Below are 23,984 nucleotides of genomic sequence, written 5' to 3' on the forward strand. Positions count from 1 at the left end.
ACACTGGAATAATTCCTCATAAATTAGGCTAGAATAAGTAAAATAATATATTTGCATCATCTTGGTCTTTTCTTTCATAATAACTGCTACTATTTCTGTTTAAAGAGGACAAGCTAGAAAAAAATAATCAAGAAAATAGGATCAGTACTAACTCTAAAGCACATATCTTATTTAATGTCTTGCTTGGTGTCTTTTGACATACAATTGATTAAGGGATAAAATTACCCTGGAAAAACTGTACCATGTCAATTCACTGCATGGAATCATTAATTTTTTGAACAGTTTCAAGAAAGTGTACACTATTTTCTGGGAAAAAAAAAAAAAAAAAAAAAAAAAAAAAAAAAAAAAAAAAAAAAAAAAAAAAAGTATATGAAGCAAGTATACCCTACAAATCTTTGTAGTCCCTGAGGTTTTCATGTCACCCACAAGTTCCTTAACTGCTTTCAATGTAAATGCATATGGAAACTGCTATAGTATAGTAAAAACAGTTCTCCCACAAATATACATAAACATATCAACTGTAAGAAGAGGGCTAGGGACAATCTCCATACCTTGTTGGATGCAGAGAACATACTGACTAAGAATCAGGATAAGGCTGAGGTACTTAATGCCTTCTTTGCCTCAGTCTTTAATAGTAAGACTAGTTGTTCCCTGGGCACTCACAGCTCCTTGCACTGGAAGACAGGTACAGGGAACAGAATAGGCCCAGCAAAATCCATGAGGTTTTGGATCTGCTTCAAAAGCTGGACACTCACAAATCCATGGAGACAGATGGACTGCACTCTAGAATGCTAAGGGAGTTGTAAATGTGATTGCCAAGCCATTCTCCATCATTCCTCAACAGTCCTGGCTAACCAGGGATGACTAGGTGGACTGGAGATTGGCAAATGTGATGCTCATCCTCAAAAAGGGCTGAAAAGATGATCCTAGTAGCTAGAGATCTATCAGCCTCACATCAGTGCCAGGGAAGGTTATGGAATGCATAATGTCAAGAGCCATCACAAATCAACTCAAGGTCAATGACGAGATCAGGTCCAGACAGCATGGTTTCATGAATAGTAGCTCCTGCTTGATAAACTTCATATCATTCTATGACAATGTGACCCGCTTAGTGGATGAAGGTGAAGCTGTCAGTGTGATCTATCTGGACTTCAGTAAAACCTCTGACACTGTCCCCCACAACATCCTTGTGGAGAAGCTCGTGTGTCAGATGGGTGTATGTTCCTCTTGATTAAACACTTGTGGTCTATGGAGTTAAATCCTGTTGGCAGCCAGTCACATGTGGTGTGTCCTAGGGCTCAGTACTTGGGCCACTCCCATTTAACACCTTTATTGAGGATCTTGATGAGGGGATTAAGTGCACCCTCAGTAAGTTCATAGATGACACCAACCTGGGAGGGAGTGTTAATCTGCCTGAGAGGAGAAAGGCACTACAGAGGACCTGGATAGACTGGATGAATGGGTGAAGTGAAACTGTACTAGTTCAATGGGACCAAGTGTCAGGTCCTGAATTTTACGCCCCAAGCAACCCCATATGCTTGGGGAGGAGTGGCTGGAAAGCTGCCTGATGAAAAGGGACCTTGGTCTACTGATGGACAGGCAGCAGAATATTAGCCAGCAGTGTGCCCAAGTGGCCCAGAAGGCCAGTGGCATCCTGGTTTGTATCAGGAATGGTGTGGTGAGCAGGACTAGAGAGGTAATCCTATGCCTGTACTTGGCACTGGTGAGGCCCCATCTCGAATACTGTGTTCAGTATTGGGCACCTCGATTCAGAAAAGACATTGAAATGATAGAGTAGGTCCAAAAAAAAGGCAATAAAGCTTGTAAAGGAGTTGGAGAATATGCCCTATTAGGGCACTCTGATCAGGGGACTGGAGCAACTTCCCTAAAAAGGCAGGCTGAGGGAGCTGGGCTTGTTCAGAGAAGAACAAAGAAGGAGAAAAGAAGGCTGCAGGGTGACCTCATTGCAGCCTTTCAGTACCTGAAGGGAACGTATATCCAGGAGGGGAGTAAACTCTTTGAAAGACTGATAATACCAGGACAAGGGGAAATGGGTTTAAGTTGAAAGAGGGTAGATTTAGGTTGGATGTTAGGGGGAAGTTCTTTACTAGGAGAGTGGTGAAGTCCTGGAACAGGCTGCCCAGGGAGGTTGTGGATGCCCCGTCCTTGGAGGTGTTCAAGGCCAGGTTGGATGGGGCCCTGGGCAACCTGATCTAGTAACTGTGGAAGTTTGGTGGCCCTGCCAGGCAGGGGGGTTGGAACTTCATGATCCTTGATGTCCCTTCCAACCCAGGTCATTCTGTGATTCTGTGATTCTGTGAGTGACTGAAGGATCCGGGGCTGTTTAGTCTGAGGAAGAGGATACTGAGAGGAGAGCTAATTGCTCTCTTCAAATACCTGGATGTTGATTGCAAAGGTTTTGGATGGTCTCTTCTCACTGGTGACAGTGACAGGATAAAGGGAAATGGCCTTAAATTGCAACTGGGGGGGGGGGGGGGGGGGGGGTTGTTTGGTCATAATGGAAAACTTCTTATAGAAAGGGTTGTTAAGCATTGGAATAGGTTCCCAGGGGAGGTGGATGAGTCACCATCCCTGAATGTGTTTAAAATCTGTTTGGACGTGGTGCTCGGGAACATGATTTAGTGGTGGGTTGTTAGAGTTAGGGTAGTATGTTAAGGTTAAGGTTGGACTTGATGATTTTGAGTGTCTTTTCCAACCTCAGCAATTCTATGATACTGTAAGTTTACATAAATTGTTAAACCTAATATATCTACCAGTCAGTAATTAAGCGTCAAACTCTTTACTATCTATAAGATCTCTTAACAAAGACAGGTGAGTCTCAAATTTGCTTACAAAACATGAAGACTTTACTTTGAAAGTAGCGATATTTGACTTGCGAATTAAAACAACTATGTAAATGGATTTTAACCTTTCATTTCTTCCTTGGCTTATATTGAAAACTCTGAAATGCCTTTTATGGACACACAAGTGTACGACACAGACAATCTGTCCTGAATACAAAGAGGATGGAGTAGTAAAGAGTTTTATTTTCTTACTTTTAATAAGGGTAATTAAATTCTATTCATTCCCAGTATGCATAGGATCTCTTTGAATGAGTGTTCTTCATTAAATTTTCATGAGAAACATCACAATATAGTGGACTCAAGTAGCTGGAACTGTTATATTTTTGACAGTTGTGTCTTGTTTCCAATCTGGTTTTAGGTATTTGGCAATAAAACATTATGTTCCACATAAAATGGACTGAGGAAATAGTAAAATTTCTAATCAGAGTGCTTATCAGAGTGGATATAGTTTTAAAGGTGTTAATCGCCTTTTATTTTTTTATTTTATTTTATTTTATTTCTAGTCTCTAAGAGTATTAGTGATTTGTACAAAACTGTCTTTACATTTTGATGATAGCAAGTTTGACAAATCATCAAACACACTGTCCAACAGATCTGAGCACTGTTTATTAATGAACTGTCTCTAACTCTCTGTAAGAGAAAAATAACCATTAAATTTTTTTGATAGATTGGAAGGCCTAGAATTGTACATAAGGTGAATTTTTAATATTCAGTTCTTGTGAAATAGCCTTCAGTGCATCAACAATTTAAATCAGGCTTGACCTTCAAAGCCATTTGGTACTGTCAGCTTGAGAAACCATTAAAGGGCAGATTTTTCTGTCCTTGTGGTTAGTGAATAGTACGTATAATAGAAGTTTTGTTTAGGATGCCAGATACAAAGATTTAGAAATAGAGTACATTCTTTGAATTTGTTAGATGCTATAACAGCGTGAGTCCCTATTAAATGCTGTTCTCCATTGCTGACATTAAAAGAATACCCTAAGTCCTGTGCTAGTATCACTTCCAATTGATGGAAGTGCTCTTTGAAAGTTACTTGCCTCAAAATATCGTAGGCAACTACAAAGACTGTTATTATATAAACTTCTAAGAGACAATGATTTGAAGCTTACTTGCCTTTAGTTTTCAATGACAGTTATTCTTGGAATGTATTTCTAGACTTTCTCTTTGTGTATTCAGCCTGTCCAACATTGCTCATCTGTAAAAAAAACCTCCTCGAGATTCTCATCTCTAGCTAAACTCAGCTTTTGAGTAAGAGTTAATTTTGAAAAGGTTGCATTTTGAAAATACTCATATTTCAAGTAAAATTATGCTCTAACAAAAAGAAACTATGTTCATCTTTAAGAGTACCCATAAAACAAACAAACAAGGAACACCCCCACACAACTAACCAAGAAAAAAATCTTTGTACGTAAGTGTCATAACTACATATGACAAATTCTACTCTCTTCCTTTTTTTAAGTATAACTTGTAACTCTTAAACAACAATAACAAAAAAATTGCTACTCCAGTCCCTCTTTTTCAAATGTTACAAATCTTCTATAGGATTTCAGCAACTTTAGAAGCATTATGCTGTAAAATTTACATACATACAAAAGCAGGATCCAAAGAAAGAGGAAGATTCAAATCTAGTACAATGGATTTCATGCTTTATGATAAATATACCAACACAAGTAAAATAAGGGAATGATATTTTCTGCCAGTGTTCATGACTTCTTATTTACATTTTGACTACTTTTTCTGCAGAAAACTTTCAAATCATTTCTAGACCTTTCTGGAAAAAGTGGCTATTATAAACAGCCATTGAATCCACATGGACTGGGACTTAAAGTCCTAAATTCTCTATAACACTAACTTGCTGAATATCTTCAACAGTCAACACTGTGATTTAATAAGAAAGAAAAAGTTTATCAGATATAAAACATTAAGACAAAATTACTATGTTGTAGATATTAAGCGCAAAAGTGATGTACCCAAAACACAGTGTTGACATTAGATGTGGATTATGGAGTATAAAGGTAATAGCAGCAGGTTCCAAGACTGGATAGTCAATATGAAAACTAGATGTTAAGTATTTTCTTCCACCTTAGTTGTTCGCACCATAGATAGATCTGTGTTCTGGAATTAACCTGCAGTTTAATCTCTGTAATTTGCCTTACTAAGATATATACTTAAAGTATTGCATTTTGTCTCATAAAAAGCAACATGGTCCTGTGTGAACTAATTATTCTTCTTGTGGAAATGGAAGGTTGTTCTCCATTCTATTCAGGAAGAAAAAAGAAATAAAAATCTATTTCGAGATTCAGTGATGGCTTTGCCAGTGGCAAATTTTAGTCATTCTATAGCTCGCAGAATTAAAAAGGCACACATGGAGTATTCCCAGAATACGCTATAGATACTGAAGATAAACTGCTGCAATAAAGTTTATTATTTCAAAGAACAGTGTAAATAAAGCTTTTATTTTCACTATTCCAGATGGCAGCAGCATATAATTCGCTCTATTTTGACATCATGACCATATTATTCAAAATCATTCTTCCTACAACTTAACTGAAAGTGGGTATGAAATCAAATAGATTGGAGCAGGGACTGAAATAAACATTTTGCAGCAAAGCTGGTATTCTCTACTAATACTGAAGAACTATGCAAATGAATGAATTGAAAAATAAAAACAAAACAGTTTATTAGTATGAATTAAATACTAAGTATGATTGAAAAGACATAATAAGTAAGAAAAATGTCAATTACTAAATAACATTCTTATTGAAATATTTTACAAAGTAAATATTGCTGAAACAGAAATTATGAATATAGAACTACTTTTCCAAGAGTTCATTGTTCAGAGCTGTTATATACAGACACATACATTTACGTAGTGCTGCTGTAAGTCAGTAAAATTAGGTAAATTAGGTAATGGCTGTACTGCAATAATATAAGTAGGTAGCACTTTTGATTTATGTTACATTTTAAGCAATTACACCATGCAGGAAAAGGAACAAGACACAAATAAGATGAACAGAGACTCACTAACAATCACTAAATGTTCAACAAGAAAATAACTGCCCATACTATCCCTTAAAAAGCATTCATTTAAAAATATGTTTTTAAATATTCATCTTCAAGATTCACAAATAACTTTTGATGAAAATAGTAGTAAGTCTATGCAATTACCCTGAAAATTATAAAGTAATGTCTGCATAACAAAACATGGAGCCTGAATTATCATTTGTATGAATGTTGAACCAGGAATTCCACATTGATTTAAGTTGGTTAACATTCATTGTTACTAGAATTTAGCCTAAAGTAACTTCTCTGTTTTAACAAATAAGTACACTGAAATTAGATATCTTCATAAGGACATGAAAATGGAAAAAGTATTTGTATCCCCTTTCTCAAAATCTGCTAAATTAAAGGTGTGCATAGCAAGTTCTTTCCAAAGAAAAAGTTTTCCACTGGTGGGAACACATCTTCTTTAATAATGAAATACCAACAGCCTAGAAGCAACACAAAGAATCATCACTCATTAAAACAAAAGAAAACAAAACAACATAAAGAAAAGAAAAGAAAAGAAAAGAAAAGAAAAGAAAAGAAAAGAAAAGAAAAGAAAAGAAAAGAAAAGAAAAGAAAAGAAAAGAAAAGAAAAGAAAAGAAAAGAAAAGAAAAGAAAAGAAAAGAAAAGAAAAGAAAAGAAAAGAAAAGAAAAGAGAAAAGAAAAGAAAAGAAAAGAAAAGAAAAGAAAAGAAAAGAAAAGAAAAGAAAAGAAAAGAAAAGAAAAGAAAAGAAAAGAAAAGAAAAGAAAAGAAAAGAAAAGAAAAGAAGAGTTATTCTCACATTTGCAATTTGGCATTGTCATAGTTTACAGACTAGCATATCATCTGATAATCATATGACCAAATTTGGCCATGGCTGAGCTTCTATTTATCTGTTTTTCTCGCTGTGAATGGAAAGTGAAATAAAAAAGGTCATGTCCTAAAAAAATGCAGGAAATTCAAGAATCACTGCCAAATGTCCGTTCTTTTGCATAAGGAGAGGATTCAGTCAGGATTATGGTAATGAAACAAAGGCAGAAAATGTGAAGAGGTTTAGGTGCACAGTATCCATACTTAGGAACTAAGAAATACTAAACCTCTGAAGAAATACAACCTCACATTTATTTACATATGCAAATGTCACAAAAATGAAACTATACATCTTGCACTGATAAATAAAAGACAAGAGCACTGCAAAAGAGAATTATAGGAATTTTAATGATTATCATTCCTAATTTGAGGTCTAGTTTCCAGACAGGGTTAGGATTTAGATTACACTAAATCAGGGCCGGACTACGGCTTGCCAAGAATGAGGATTAAGAAAACATGATTGCTCTGCCTAGTACATATTTCAATGTATCTGTGATTCGTTTTCCTCCATTTTAAAAATAAAATGAGCAAAATATACTGTGATGGAAGACTATGCCCTAAGTTTTAATTTTTCAAACTATATTGTACGCTGGGATAACGAATATCAGTAACAGGTTCCGGTGCTCACTAAAGCGCAATTCCAATGTTAGTAGTTGATATCTAGGAATGATTCAAAACACATACAACATTTTTTAAATCTTATTTTTTTCTTCTTTATAGTGTTAAGATTCTGTGTTAAATATTGATATTAATATATTTCACTTTTACTAGTGATTGTCTCACACTCATTCTTAAGTACAAAGCAACAAATAATCAAAATAAAGACATTACATACTAATCTGAATTGAGAACAGGACACAACCATCTTCTGCTTGTGTCACCAAAGAGGACAAGAGAGTAAAAGTGCATGTTCTAGAAAAGGAATAGTCTGATCAGGGGGTGATACTATCCCTTTCTCCCTTCTTTGCATTTGAACTAGATGTGTAAGACCTACAAGAATTATGCTGCTTGAGACAGTCAGATTTCTTAAGCCATGGCCACTTCTGCAATTGATTTTATGTAATTTATAGATTTGTTGTTTCCTCCATACTATAATTTTATTTAATGACTTTTAAATCAGTCTACATACTCCACACCTTATATATAGTATAAATGATGCTAACTGCATTAATTTAACACCTGTAAGATTTAGGGACCTCACAATTGAACTGTAGAGGAGAAAGCATCATCTGTGTTTAGAACGATTTTCATATGAGAATAATATTGTAATACTATACATTTCTGTGCTATATAAATATTACTATATATTATAGTACATACATATAAACTATGTCTTATAAACAATGCATATTTTATTAGGAAATAATATGTTATACAAATAGTATTTCTCACAATCCCTTTCTGTCCAGTATCTTCTGGACAAAATGTCCAGTGCATAACTAGACAAACAAATAATACAATGAGTAAGCAGCTGTCTGATCAGTTCAAAGATTTATAGTAAATGGGGTTATATAATGCTGGTGGCCAACTACATTTTCATCAGGGTTCCATTTTAGGGCCAATTCTCTTCAGTGTCTTTGCAAATGACCTAAATGAAAGACTTTAATACACAATAAGCTTGTAAGTGATACTAAATTAAGAGGAGTTCTTCATGCTCTTGAGTATTGAGAGAACATACAGAGAGATCCTGACAAATAGAAGGCCTGGGCAGTAATCAACCACTTGGAGTTTAACAAGGGGAAGTGGCTGGATTCTACACCTCAGATGGGGCAGCCCTGGATATAAGTACTGAATACAGAACAAAAAGCTAGAGTGCATACCCACAGCAAGTGATATGGTGATTCAGGCTGATGGAAAGTTGAACAGTGTGAACAGTGTGTCCTGGAAGCCAAAAGGGCCAACAGTACACCACACTGCATCAAACCCAGCACAGGTAGCTATTTGGGGGTAAGGACTGTCCTAATCTGCATTTGTCTTGTTTGCCTCCCTTGAGTACTTTGTGCTGTTCAGAGCACACAATATAAGATGCCTAATTTGCTTAATATTATGTTAATTTAAGATAGAGTACAAGTAAGCTTTTATTTCAATTTAGTTTTCTTTCAACATAATTTTCTCACCAGCTCTCTTCTAGATAATCAAAGATTTTTTTTTCTTACAAAGGTTTTTTTGTTTGTTTGTTTGTTTTCCCAAATTTTTTCCTTTTAGAGAACAGGATTGAAACTAATTTTCCAGTAGGAGGGAGAGGCAGGCATGAAGTAACCTTTTGAAGTAGTTGAGAACATATCACATGTTAAACTAACAGAGAAATAATTATTTCTGTAAATATACAGCAATAGATCCTACAAGTGCACAACACAATTTTAGTATTTTCTACTTTGGGAAAACTTAAAAAAGCAACGTGTTCATCCTTTGACTTATATTTTATTAATTTCATCAACTGATTGTATTAAAGCATACTAGTTTGAAAAATGTCTGTAACACAATCTGCTTTGAGTACTAGCTGCAAAAGTAATAGACATGGTGATTTTAAAAAGCAGTGGTGGTTGGGTTTGAATTTTGAATAACTTTTTCCTCATTCGACACATGAAGAAAATATCTTATATAGTGTATTTTATTTACATAATATAAAGATTTATGTGTTATGAGTTTGTCTTGGCTCTACATTCTGCACTCCCGGGGGGAAAGAAAAAAAAAAAAAAAAAGAGTGAAAAAAAGTCTGTCTGAGCTATTTAACCTGATTTTTTTGTTTGTTTATTTTTTTTGTTGTTGTTTGTTTTTGTTTTTGTTGACAAAGGTAACTTTTAACCTTTTGTATGAAACAGCTATGCCTAAATATTATTACAGGAACTGATTTTGGGCCTGTAATGAACAAGACCATAAACATTCTTATCCACAAAGACGCCCCTTAACGTCTCATTTGGCAGTTGAAAACCACAAAAAAGCTACCATGAAAGAGCACCATCAAGAGCTTTTTTGAAAACACTCTATTGAACCTTGAGTTTAAAAATCCCTAATCCCTAATCTCTATCCTACTACAGAGCAAGGAAAATTATTTCTCTTTTTTTTTTTTTTTTAATTTTATTTATTTATTTATTGATTTATTTGCAATCCCTGCTAGTTTTATCCACAAGGACCTTCTTCCCTTTTGGAGAGAGTTAAAACTCATCTAGTGCCTGTAAGTCTGATGCTATCTACGCATGCTGTTCTGTTATAAAAAAACAAAAACAAAAACAAAAACAAAACAAACAAACAAACAAACAAACAAACAAACCCACGGTTGGATCCATCTGTTTCCTTCAATGTCCTTACCTACTACAGGGAGAAGAAAAGAGAAGATGACCTGTGCCCTCAATTCCTGCCGCAGACATCCCACAGCTCTGAAGCCACTTTTGTTGGCTTTTAAACTATATGTTGCTGCTTCATAACCCCCAATGCGGAAAAGCAGTAATGTGTAATGATGAGATATTGAGGCCTGTACAAGTAGCTGTTTCGTTCAAGCATCACTGAAAACTAGTTACTATAAGACCAAGAGAAAAGAATCAGAAGGAATTTTCAAGTTGATATTTAGGCATTGAAGACACGCTAATGTGCATACACTAAACCCTGATTAGAAGTGTCATGAGATTTTATCATCATTCGTTGTTAGTAACTTTTTTTTTTTTTTTTTTTTTTTTTATACCTCACAATAGCGCTGATCTTCTAGCACATACTTACGTATCTATCTGCTTTAGCATTAGCTAGACGGGGCAATTAGCACCTACTATCACTATTCACTTCAGCAGCTATATATCAGTTGGTCTACTGTTGTTACTGAGAGGTCATAAGACTGAAAGTACCCAGTTGGAAGTTTATTGTAAATAAACAACTTTCTCAGTCAAAATGGGAGGTTAGTTTAATAATTTTTACAATCAAACACACACTGTTTCTTCTCACGGTGTGCATATAATTCTAATTAAATATATTAGGAGTTACAGGACTGCATCAAAAGAATAAATGCTATGAAACCTGGAATAATCATTTTAACAAATGAAAGCAGTATTGCACTTGTTCCTAAGAACCCATTACACAACTTTAATGCTCTATAAATTGAATAAAGCCTGTACTAATACTAATAAATCAGTTAGAACTAAAATGTTCATTTTATACTGATTTTATTTTACTATGTCCTTAGTGTTCTAAGTGATTGCTGTTGTTCCACCTGTCCATAAACTTATGATAATAAGTTTCTGTTTTATCCTAGAAGAGTTTTCTCCACAGTAGTGTAACCACACATTTTTATGACAGAAGCTTTTTTCTATAAGACCCTTAGAAGATATTTATATCTGAGTTTTATGCTTTGGTCTTCCTGGCATTTTTACTCTGGAGATAACTACCTTTCAGACTATTTTTCCTTTCCTTCTTTTCCCTCAATTTTCTTTCAGTCTGTGTTTAGTCTTCTGTTCAAACATGTCTCTCTAGAGAGTTACAAACACTTGTCAGTCTCCCAGAAGCAAAAATAGAAATTTTACACATTCTCTTGTTTCAGCTGCAAAATTATCTCATTATTCCCTTTCTGTTGGTCTATAAACATTTCTTTTGAACTTGCTGTTGCTTTCAACTTTAATTATCTGCCTACACCTCTCGCGGCTCCAGAGCTTTTTAGCTGCCAAAGGCTACCATGTCAGGGCATTTTCCATTCAAGTCCAAGGTGTTAGTGCATACTTTTTCATAGTGTTTTGCAGAGAAGGGCTAGCTATGAGCATGTGTATTGTCTGTGCCTATTATCAGGAACAGAAGATTCAGGACAATTTTACTAAGGATTATGAAGTTCCTTTGAGGATTGAACCCTTTTATTGCCATGATGACAGCTCTCTCAGTTGTGGTGACACTTTCAATGTCAGCCAAACTCCCTATTTACAGCAGTGAAAACTAAATTTGGTTATTATATGACTATGCATGCGAGATACTTGTGCTCAAACTCAAACCACCCTAATGATGACATCTGCTATGAGGATACACGAGGCATTTAAAAATGAAAAGCAAGATTTAGTTTTTGTTTTGTTTATGAGAAATGAATGTAACATAAGCACAATAATTTCACAGATATTAAGTCATCTCATGCTTCCCAAATTGAGTACAAACATACTTTACTGAGTTTGTGCATTTTTCCCCATTGTTTTTAAAGAAATTCTAGGTAGTAAGTAAACATTGAGAGCAGTAGGTGGACTCTACTTCTTTGCTAATACAAATGTATACATAATACTAAGCAGACAAACTTCATTTTGGTGTAAATGATGATCCTATGGACACAAAATTTTAAAATTCTTAGGTCTCATTCTAGGATTTCTATAATTACTTCTTAATTTGCTTCATGTCCACTGTAAATGAGTATTACATCTTGGGGGAAATGCAAAGTGTCATAAAATATTAAAAAAAAGTTGTTTGGATATACACATGTACAGACTACTCTTTTGTGAATTAGTGTATGGGAAACTGGTAATCACAGCCTGAACCTCTGATTAATCAGCTGAGGCAAGTGTAAGGTGAGGGTCATTCAGCTGTGCTTCCAGAAGGGGTGGAGCTTGACTCCACCTCTTCTAGACTTTATTTAAGGGCTGACCACCACTAAGGCAGTATCTCTTTGAGATTGCTCTTCTGTGGAGACTGTCTCAGTGTTTTTCAACCAGACTGAAGGCTTCTATACTGGTGAGTTTTTCCTATAGATAACATTTTGGAAATTTATCACCATCCTTCTTGTATTATTACTGTCTTTGTATTATTTTCCTCTTGCAGTTAGATACTCAGAAATGAACACAATTAGGATATATTTTAATAAAACTATTGAATCCATTTGCATGGAGTACTGTAGACCTGTACAAGACTGTTTTGAAGCCCAACATCTAGAAATATATATAAGCAATTACTAATTTAATAAACAAATGGCTGACAATGAATCAAAGCCTGATATGTTTAAAAACTCAGCTGATAAAATCCTAAAGGGCAAATAAAGAATTTATATCAAAACTGCTTATGTATGGCAAAATGTGTTCAGAATATAGCAAATAGTTCTGCAGCTACTTTTCATAGTCAACTGGTCTACCACAATTGAAAAAAAAAAAAAAATCTACATTCTCTCTTTATTTTTGTTAGTACATATGAAATAAATGTGTTCTCTCCAGATTTTTCCCTCAAATCATGAACTCAGCACCTCTGTTAGTCTTCTCATTCAAAACAGCAAGGGAATCGGAGTTGTAGCTTCTCAGTTTCTCACAAGATATAGAAACCAACCTATAAAGTCATTGCAATTGAGAAATAAACACTTGAATTTGTTGTGCTCCCTGTGAGATACAAGAGTTCAAGTTGTTCATCTCCCTTAAAATTCTCAGCTGTTCTTGCTAATTAACTCTATTGTACACCACATTAAAATCAGGAAATGTCATCAGTAGGTTTTTGAATTTCCTAGATGTTTTAAAAAATGTGTTCCAGGAACTCACACTGTCAAGTTTCATACAAGCTTTATGACACAGGTGTCTTAGGGGTAACACTTAATTCCAGCTGATTGCCAGAATTTATAACAGAAATTCAATCTGTTCCCAACTTGTTGAAGTGAGGTACATTTATCTTGTGGTCTGTCAAAGCTAGTCACTACCTTTGTTCTTTCCAGGTGAAGGAAAGACACTCCTATTGGTAAAGGATATGGATTTTACAGAGTAAGTGAAGTGCTTTTTTTTTTTTTTTTTTTTTTTTTTAAACACATTTCTATATTCTCCAGAACATCATTCTTGCTTTAGAAGGTATTTCATTAAATACTTTATGAATTGGAGTTCTAAGGCTTCTAATGGTCAGGTCTTCAGCTTTAATGCTGAAAGTCTTGTTGAGATTTATGTCAATGTAATTTTTTTTTCACCCCACACAAATGAGTAAAATGAAACATAGAGAACATATTCCAATAAAGTGCCTCTACCAAACTCCAAGGCTGTGTTTCTCCACCTTCTGAAAGCAAACAAAATCAAGAAGATTACAAATCCCAAGATTATGCAGTCTTAGAGAAGAATTTTTTATATATTATGCCATGGACAGTAAAATTAAGTAGGAAATATATTTCCAGTATTGGAATATCAGAATATTCAAAGATAATGAAATTGATGATAACCTCTGTGCAGTGATCAGACTGCCCAGATTTTACAGGTTTATCCTCTTTGATAATATATTTACTCGAAACTTACATTCATCATTCATCTCCAATTTTGATACCATTCTTCCTCTGTAGATTCCTTATATAGCTTTGTGAATTTGCCCTAAATCAATGCATTTCAAGACATGATTACTTTCAAGCACATTCTGTCAAACTTACCATGGTTCAAGCTGATATCAGCACTCAAAATAGCTCATCCTGATTTTTAAGATTGGAAGTGCTATGAAATCTAACTGCATACAGTATTTTACAATCAACTCCTTTAAGAGGTCATGAGACATCCTCAGGCTCACTGGCTACAGTGAAAGACAAAATACAGAGAAAATGGATGTTTCAAGTGAAAGACTACAATTAAATCAGAATGCCTTGTCAACTGCAATGAAAATAAAATATTTTGTTATTCACAGTCCAAACATGTAAAAAACTCTTTATCTGTGCCCAGGTTGACCCTATGCTTAATTACATATTCACATAAAAGTTTTAAACTAATTTTCACATGTGAGATTTTGTACAATTTGGTTGCATTGTATTGAGTACATGGAAGATATTTTCAATGTAGATTTTGAAAAGAATGTATTAAAGAGGCAGCTGCTCTGAAAATATACAGAAGGAATACAGCAGGATTCCTTTTTAACTGTGGGTGACCTGAAACAAACAAACAAACAAAAAAACTTAAAAATAATCTTTTATGTTTTTCAAATATTCAATAAAAATAATAGTGAAAAAATATATATTGCAGATTTTCTAGCAGAGAAAAGGATCAAAAGATTTTCAGCTAAACAAAACATAATCAGGCCACAAGGTATATTTACACTTACTTAATTCATTTGTTCAAAGTTCATTATGAATTTAATTTCCTAGTTTGTGGATTTACTTTTATGTTAAGTTGTTGGTATTATTTTGATATTCTGTTATTAGTACTGCACATTGCAACAGGAGCAATGCAGTATCAGGTAGAAGCAAGAAACAGCTTAGTATATCAATTCTGATGATATATTATACTTTCTGTGCCATGGAACTAAGTGTTTATGTGCAGTGAGTATGTTAGTTTGGTAGATAAATAGATGCATTTTCTCTAGTAGCTTTTATCTGTTCTATTGTAAAGTCTTTGTAACAAAAACAGTTCATTTCATGAGCATGTAGACTGTAAGGCATGACAGTGATTCAGTCTTTACTGGAAACACAGAAAACTATTGTAAACCAAATACAATATTTCTTGATTGAAATATTGGATAAATATATGACAGCTGATGAAATCATATTCTTCTCCACAGGGTTTATGAATCCACTACTTTTTACTTTTTTAGAAAATCTTACTGCTGTTTGTGACAATGGAACATTTTCATTTTTTCCACAGTGGAGATAAGGCAAAATAATGACTAAATATATAATAAGAGAATAGTGAGAATGGGTCTATTTTGGTAAATAAATTACTTTGAGCTATCAAATGCCCCAGAGTAAATGGACATCTGCAACAGTTTTCAGTCAGCTATTAGTGTGCAGAGATAAAATCATGCATTTTCTTATAGACAAAATCTTACCACAATGGCCAAAACGGCTGATTCAATAGATTCAGGATTTCATTCACATTGCCATGAAAACTGTTTAACTTTATCTTTCGAACAGAGATATGAGAATCTGACACATTTTAGAAGGCTGGGCTGTCAGTCAGAACTGACAAGAGATGAACATTTATTAGCAAGTTATTGGGAACGTGCCAAATGTAGACACATAAATTAGGCTGTTATTTTACTCTCTGAAACTTAAACTACAGAAATACAAAATGTAAAGAAGGGAAAGCAACTGCAAATATAACGACACTATTGATCAGATAACAGGTCATAAGAGGAAAAATTGTATCTACAGTTTTTTTCTACTTATCTTCACTGATGAATGACTACATAAAATGACATCATCTGTTGAACAAAATCACTCAAAATATGAAAATTACAGTTGCCTTCCATCATATCCAATAAAAATCTCATGACTTAGAAAAACTTGCATAAATAACTCTGGTGTTGTTCAGATTAGTTGTTTTTCAACTGTGTGTGATATGGAATACTTTTGCCAAAAAGGAGATTATATCACAACAATAACTTGTCTGCTTGTATTTAAGGAGTGACATTGGATATCAGAAGTTAGTGACACATATCCTCATGCTTTAATTATCTGTTTTCAAATTTTTCTTTTTAATTAACATTTCATAAGCAAATTTAGAAACAAACTCAATTTGATTATAGATGAAGTATTTTGTTGCAAAGCCTTCATCATAGGCTCTCAGCCTTCTTTCCTTAGGAAAAGAGAAGACTGAAGAAAGATCTTAGAAACAAAAATATCAAAGGAGTGAGTGTAAAGAGGATGGGGCCAGTCTCTTTTTGGTCATGTACAGCAATAGGATTAAGGGCAATGAGCACAAAAAGGAACACAGAAAGTTCCACCTGAACATGAGAAATAAATTCTTTACTTTGAGGGTGACAGAAAACTGGAAGAGGCTGCCCAGAGAGGCTGTGGAGTCTCCTTTTCTAGAGATATTCAAAACCCTCCCAGGCACTTTTCTGTGCAATCTTCTCTAGGAAGCCTTCTTTACCAAGGGGTTGGATGAGATGATTTTCAGAGGTCTCTTCCAATCCATATGATTCTGCGATTATTTCCTTTCTACTTTCCTCACTTCTTTCTTTCTTTGCATGATGGTATTCATAAAATAGGAAGTAACTTTTACATATCATGTTAGGAAGGTAAGTGATAAAATTTTAAACTGCAGTTTGTATGGTTAGTGCTGAAAAATGTTCACTGAAGTAGGATCAAAGGCTGTCAAGGCCTCTATTAACATAGAATTAGAATTGCTATTAAAATAGAAAATAATAATCTCAAAAGAATGTCCACCATTTAACTATTTTCATTAGTCATAATGATTTTTTTTTAATACAATCATAAAATCATGGAATCACCGAAGCTGGAAAAAACTCCAAGACCAACTAGCCCAACCATTCACCCAGGACCAATATTTCCCCAATAAAACACATCACTCAGTGAAAAATCTAAATGTTGATTGAACATGTTATCATCAGCATGGTTGGTGACTTAACTACCTCCTTGGGGAGCCTGTTCCAGTGCCTGCTCACTTTTTCAGAGAAGAAAATTTTCCTAGTGTCCAACCCAAGGCTCCCTTAGTGCAACTTGAGGCCATTCCCTCTGGTCTTACCACTGATTACATGGGAGAAGAGGCCAAAACCCAAGCATCTACCAAAACCCCTACATGTGTTTCTTCCATACAGTGTTCCAGGTATTCTATACCATACCTGTTGCTGTGGCCAAATTGCAGGACCCAGAACTTGGTCTTGCTGAACTTCATCCCACTGGCCTCAGTCCAGTGATACAGCCTGTCCAGATCTCCCTGTGATGTCATCTGTAAACTTACTGAAGGTGCACTCAATCCTCTCGCCCAAGTAATCAGTAAAGATACTGAACAGAACAGGCCCCAGTACTGGCCCCTGGGGGGATACCATTCATGACCAGTCACCAAAAGGATTTAACTCCATTCACCACCACACTCTAGACCCAGTCAGCAACACAGTTCTTTACATAGAAAAATAGAAAAGAATGTATCTGTCCAAGCCATGGGCTGCCCTTTTCTCTGGGAAAATACTATAGGAGATAGTTTCAAATGATCTGTTGAAGCCTGGGTGTACTAAGTCAAAAGCCTTTTCCTCATCCACCAGACAAGTCACTCTGTCATAGAAAGAGGTCAGAGTCTGAAGTCAGAGATCTAGATGTTGGCTTATACAATTAGAAAGTACAACCAAATAACTCTTGTACTGATAGAACTTTCCTTGTTTTATTTTGGAATAGCATTCACAGTATAGCTTTCTTTATGTTGAAGTGGACTGCAATACTACTACTAAGTATTGCTCAGGGACATGTTGCGGGACTGGAAAACTGAGTATCTGTATAGAAACATGGTAACACCTAGGCCACCAAAAATAGTACAAGAAATGTTTCAAAAATCACAGCTACTGTATTTCAAAAGGTTTCTTGATTTATTATGGAAAATATCACATCCTAACACTCAAAACTGATTTGTGATTTTTCTGTCTTAACTGCTAATCATAAATTTCAAATGAAAATCTGTAGATATGCATAGACTTCTTGCATAGATGGATAAGCACTAATTTTGAGACTGAATCCCCCTACAATCTTCTACAAGGTAACAGCATAATATATTGATTTCTCAGCCATTGTTCCATGTTGTGATTTCAGGAAGCTCACGTGGAAGGCAGATGCAATGAACGAATAGCAGTCATATTTGTAAGAAATTTTCACTAGCCAGGACTTGTTTATGTCCAGTAAATATTCAGTAGTTTGGGACTGTGCACATTTTCATGAGATGTTACATTTACCAGATAGCAGCTAGTAATGACCAGAACTTAAGAAAATGTAAAATAAATAAATAAAATCATAAATCTCTCAGTATTGTCACTGCTTTGCATAAAATTAAATACTAATACATGTCAGTATTATGATCGATCAAAAATCATATAGTGGGTTTGCACATGAATGATAACAAAATTTTAAAGTCCTTATTTGGAAAGAGACATATTCTCAGCTCTACACAAATATTTCTGTTAATATATTCATTGTACTGAATGTACCTTTCTTAAAGTTAGTAATTAGTACCAGCTTACTTATTCCACAGTTGGCACCCTCTTGCCCTTACTGTGTGTGTGATTCATTTCCAAAAATTCAAGCACTTCAAAAATAACCAGCACTGGAAAAGTTTATGCAGGACTGGGAATGTCTTGTATCAGAACTGGAATTCGTAAATTTTTGAAAGGGTTGAATATAATTCTATTTGAATGATATATATGAAACAAAAATACCTGTTTTTCAGAAAGCTTACACTGTTCATCAATTAACTGCACTGTGAAACACTTCCCCCTGATCTAAACCACAAGCTTGATTACCTGTCAAAATGTCAATACCATGAGCTGTAGCTCATACAGATAAATGCAACCCTACTAACAACTGACAGCAATCTATGGCTGCTATCACCTTACGGTGATGATTAACACAGGGGAACCCAACCAAAGCCACCTCAAAATGTCATTAGTCACATAGAAACAGTATATTAAATAACTCGAATTTGAGGCATTGGAAACCTCTATAAAACAAATTATAGAACAATTATCCTGATTATGACACATGCAACCTGCTCTAGGTGCCTGTGGTTGAGTATACGACTTTCAGAGATTCCTTCCAATGTCAACTGACTTTATGTATAAAGTTTTTCAGATCCAAGCCTCTGAAGCAGTAGCTTACCTGTTTAATGGTATTATCTCAATAATAGTGCAGTGTGTCCTGGTTTATCCAGTACTTTTCCTGATAATTCATTACTGACTATAATAGAATAAATTCTCCTGATTTAGTCACTGCAAGTGTGACAGTGAATTTAGTGAATAAAGTGTGACTTCAGTGAATTTTATATAACCATTATTCCATTTCATTTTTCTAGCCAGTTTATACTTGATTTTAAAATGCATGTTTAGAATCAGACTGTGGAACTTGTATGACACTGGAAAGTAGCCTTAATTAGTCACACCTTTTGAGATTAAAATTAAATTAAAAAAAAAAAAAAAAAAAAAAAAAGGGAAGAAGAAGAAAGAGGAAGAAATATTCCATAATGGAATGGTAAGAACAAGCTGCTTCTTCACATCTATCATTCACTATCATTTTATTTGTCAGATGGTTTCTTTACATCATATGATCTGAAAGGCTTGCAAGGCAGCAACAGAGATAAGAATGCTCTGAGTATGTCCAAGCTTGCCTTGTATCTTCAGATTGTTTCATCCTTTTCTCGTCCTTACCTCAAGAACAATAATTCTACCCATGGCAGAAAAAAATAATCATTACAGATTTTTATACCTATATGAAAATATCAATTATAGAAAATATAAGGATTTTTAATTCTATACTATACACACATATATATATATATGAATTATATACTATAAATGAAGAAAAAGCAGATGCATTCAATACAAAGGAATAGTATAATACTTGTAGCTACAAAGATAAAGCAACCTTTTCGAGTCTTATAGAAGTATAATACACAAACTAGACTTAGAAAGGAGGTACAGGGAATGATCATGCATTGGTATATTTATAGCGATACACAGAAAAATGTTGGCCATCTCTAGTACTTACTGTACTCAATTCTTTTGTATGAAAAAACACCTACTATCTTCAAATTACTATTATTAAATTAAGTAGTTAATTAATAATTTTATTAAAGGTGCTTTGTGTGGGCTGGTTGTTTCTACATCCTTGCTGCACAAAGAAAAGCTGTGTAATTTCCTCTCACTAATAGGTTAGGAAAAGACATTTTGAACATTAGCCCTGAGGGACTGGAAGAGCTTCACTGTATGATACATCATCTGGAGGTAAAATAAAGCTATTCATTTGCATTTAAAACTTTTGAGACACATTTTAAATTATAGATATTTTTCCATTCTTTTTTCTATTACAATCAGATCAAAAATGTGACAAGACAAATTCCAGATGTTTTACAATACATATATTAAAAATAAAAACAAAAAATGATGCATACGATTAGAATATTCTGCACAATTCAAATTCTTATAGAATGTAGATGTCAGGAAATCAGTTTGAAAGTGGGATGAAGACAGAAGATGGTAGTGTATTTTTTTTTTTCTTAAAAAAAATGTTATTGACAAAAAAAGTGGATTAAACAATTCATTTTTAAGTTTATCAAATATAACTAAGAGAGTCTGCATACAATTTACTAGAATTGCCATATGTTTTTTTTAATTTTTATTTTAAAGTAGTTATTGAACAATCTAGGAACAATCTAGAGAAGTGCATTTTTTCTTTCACCCTACCAGTTCAGAAACATTCTATCAATACTTCTATGTCAGAGTACTTGTTTTGCAATTTGCCTCCAGGTGCATAGGTGTTGGACTTGTGTCCCTATGGAAGCAAAGTTTCTGTTGAAGTTTGCATAGGATCTGCTTAAAAATGACTGCGAGAACAGGCCTAGATGAGAAGTCTGAATAGACTCTTGAAAGAGATTGCGGCATTTAAGGTAGTCTGATGTCTTTGAATCAGTTTCTGACTCACTGTAAAATCTTAGAGAATAATTTTCTTAATCCTTCTATCTGAAAATGTTTATTGTTTTCTAAATTTGCTTTACAAAGATACAATACTAGTCACAAGAGGCAAATCCTAAGGGTCAGTAATAGGGTCTGTCCTCTTTAATATCTTTACTGGTGACCTGGGTGAAAGCACTGAGTGCACACTCAGTAAATCAGCAGATGATAGAGGGATCTGGACAGATTGTATCAGTGGGCTGAAGACAACAGGAAGACGTTAAACAAGACCAAGTACTGGGTCGTGCATGTTGGCCACAACAACTCCAGGCAATGCTACAGCCTTGGGGCAACAGAGCTGGTGATTTGTCTGGAGCACAAGTTTGATATTGTGTAGGCTAGATAAGAGAAGGCTTAGTGGAGAATTTATTCCTGTCTACAACTATATGAAAATATTTTGTGACAGGATTGGGGTTGGCCTCTTCTCCTGCATAACTAGAGAAGACAAGAGAAGACGGCTTCAAGTTGTACCAGGGGAGGTTCAGGCGCTGGAACAGGCTGCTCGAGTAAGTGGTTGAGTAAACATTCCTGGAGGTGTTTGAGAAACATGCAGATGTGTTCCTAAGGGAAATGGCTTAGTGGGGAAATATTGGTAGTATGTGAATAGTTGGACTAGACCACTTCAGAGGTCTTTTCCAATGTTTGTCATTCTATGGTTCTGTGAATATGGAATACTGCACATAATATATAATCAACAACTGTATTTCTTCTAAGCATGTGAAAAATACAGCTGAAAGATACTGCAAAAGATATCTAAAAAATTAGAAGTCATGTATAGTAAAAATTGGTTCTCACTCACAGCTGCTTAATCACAGTATCTGAGTAGAGTAGTACAGAATGGCTTAAGGAGAGAAAAAAAAAAAAAAGATAGAGAGAGAGAGAGATGAAGACCACCTGTTATATTTATCCCCTTATTTTCTTAATTTCCAGGGGGTTAATCCACATAGGTCATACCAACATATTTTAAGAAAGATTCCTGTTCTATTAGAAGTATGATCTCTTTGGCTTTCTTTAAGAAATGGTTGTAATGCATAATATTTCTTTCAGCTATCCCAGTAATCCTGTCACATAGTACTTTACAAGAATTCTTTGCCCATGACAAAGCAGTCTAACAGAAAACAAAAACAAAACCATCATGCTGTATTTCTCCGCAGTAACTGATGTTATTACTGACTTAATAAATATCTTAGTGCTTGTTTTCAAATTAATGGAAGGAAACTATCACTTACCTTGCCACTGAATTGGTACAATAATTTATAAACATTCATTCGAGTTTCGATTTAAATTTTTAGCCTAGTATCACGAAATAAAACTCACATGAATACTTCTAAAGTAACTGAGTATGCAAGGAAACATATGTAATTTTTTTGACCAGCAATGAAATCTAATTTGGATATATATATTATACCTCTTCCTGTAGGAGAAACGTGGTAGTAAGAAAATAGAATTGGACAGCCAACATTTCACTAACAGAATAATATAACTGATGAGTTTCTCACATGCAAACTCTCTTAACAGTGAAAGTACATCAGCAGGAACATTTCAGATTTGGCAGTCCCCCTGGCCAGCATATTAGCAGTTGAAAAGGAGGAGTTGTTTTCATATCTTCTAGTCCTCACAGGATCCATGTTGTTAACAGATACTTTATGCCTCTGTACCTCTTTATCAGGAATACACAGCCCCAAGACAGAAACTGCAAAAAAGGTGTGAATTCTATGAAGTAGGGTTTGCTAGGTCAAGGGATTCTTCAGTTTATTGATCTTCTCAGAGTTTTAAATGGGAAAATATGTTTGAGGTGTGAACAATCTACTCAGACTGTTGCAGACTACTAACAGACTTGCTGCAAAGGAAGGCAGTGATGGAACAATTCTTTTGGATTATCCAGGCTCTTACTTAAGTGAAAAGTCCATTAAGGTCTTATCACAAATTGTTCCAACTCCATCTCCAATTAGGTAAGGATTTTTGTATTTGCCCCTTCCTAATAAGACTGTTTCAGAACAATAGGTTCTAAGTTTCCTTTTTTGTTTGTTTGTTTGTTTGTTTTTTGTTTTTTTGTTTTGTTTTTGTTTCAATTTGTATTTACTCTGGGACATTCTTCCCTGCTATTTTCCTTAAGTCAATATGATCTTGAGTGAAAATTCTCACTACACACAGCAGAATGTGAATCCATAATTAAGTTAATTTAGATGAGTGGAGGCAGACAAATAATTAGAAAAAATGAAGTTATATTTGCCAATAAGGATGTTATTGTGTAGGACCATAATACATTTAAGTTAGTATTTCTGTGAGGTATATCCTAACAAGACATATGGTTTTGTTGTACTGAAAAGCAGCATTTTGCAAGTAAATTTGAATTACGAAACAAACAAGTGACTGCAGCTACAAGTATGGTTTAAATATTTCAGTTCTAGAACTAAATACAAATTAACAGATTGAAGACATTTTAAGAACAACAGCTTTCAACAAGAAAGAATGAAGTAGTTAAATAAACAGATACTATGCCTACAGTATGCTGCAAAATCTAAGATATGGCTATAAGTATATAAAGAAGAGGCAGATTTTATTAATAAAAGAAACAAATTTCAGTACTATTTATTTTTATACTTTTTATTACCAATAATAATCATAAAGGAAAGTTCTTCAGTTCACTTCAGAGCAATTGTTATTTTTTAAATTTCTTTGCACCATTTATCTGGTAGGCTTTTTCCTTTTAACTCAGCACTGTAGTGAAATCAATACAAATCTTCTCTTAACATATCTGTATGTGACCTGTGTTTGTTTTAAGCTGCATTGTTCATAATGGTGATCGATGGGTAATGCTATTCCTCTTTGTCCACACAAAGAACAGAGCATAAAAAGTGCATATTTTTTTATGCCCAAGGTCAGG

General features: G+C 34.5%; 1 protein-coding gene across 24 annotated transcripts in view; it reads right to left on the bottom strand.

The window, feature by feature from the left end:
• The window catches only part of PTPRD (protein tyrosine phosphatase receptor type D), a 1,083,558-nt gene that overhangs the window by 153,166 nt on the left and 906,408 nt on the right, over nucleotides 1–23,984 (bottom strand). The gene's annotated exons all lie outside the window — the stretch shown is intronic.

Source organism: Excalfactoria chinensis, chromosome Z (assembly GCF_039878825.1).
Source record: "Excalfactoria chinensis isolate bCotChi1 chromosome Z, bCotChi1.hap2, whole genome shotgun sequence".
Taxonomy (NCBI): domain Eukaryota; kingdom Metazoa; phylum Chordata; class Aves; order Galliformes; family Phasianidae; genus Excalfactoria; species Excalfactoria chinensis.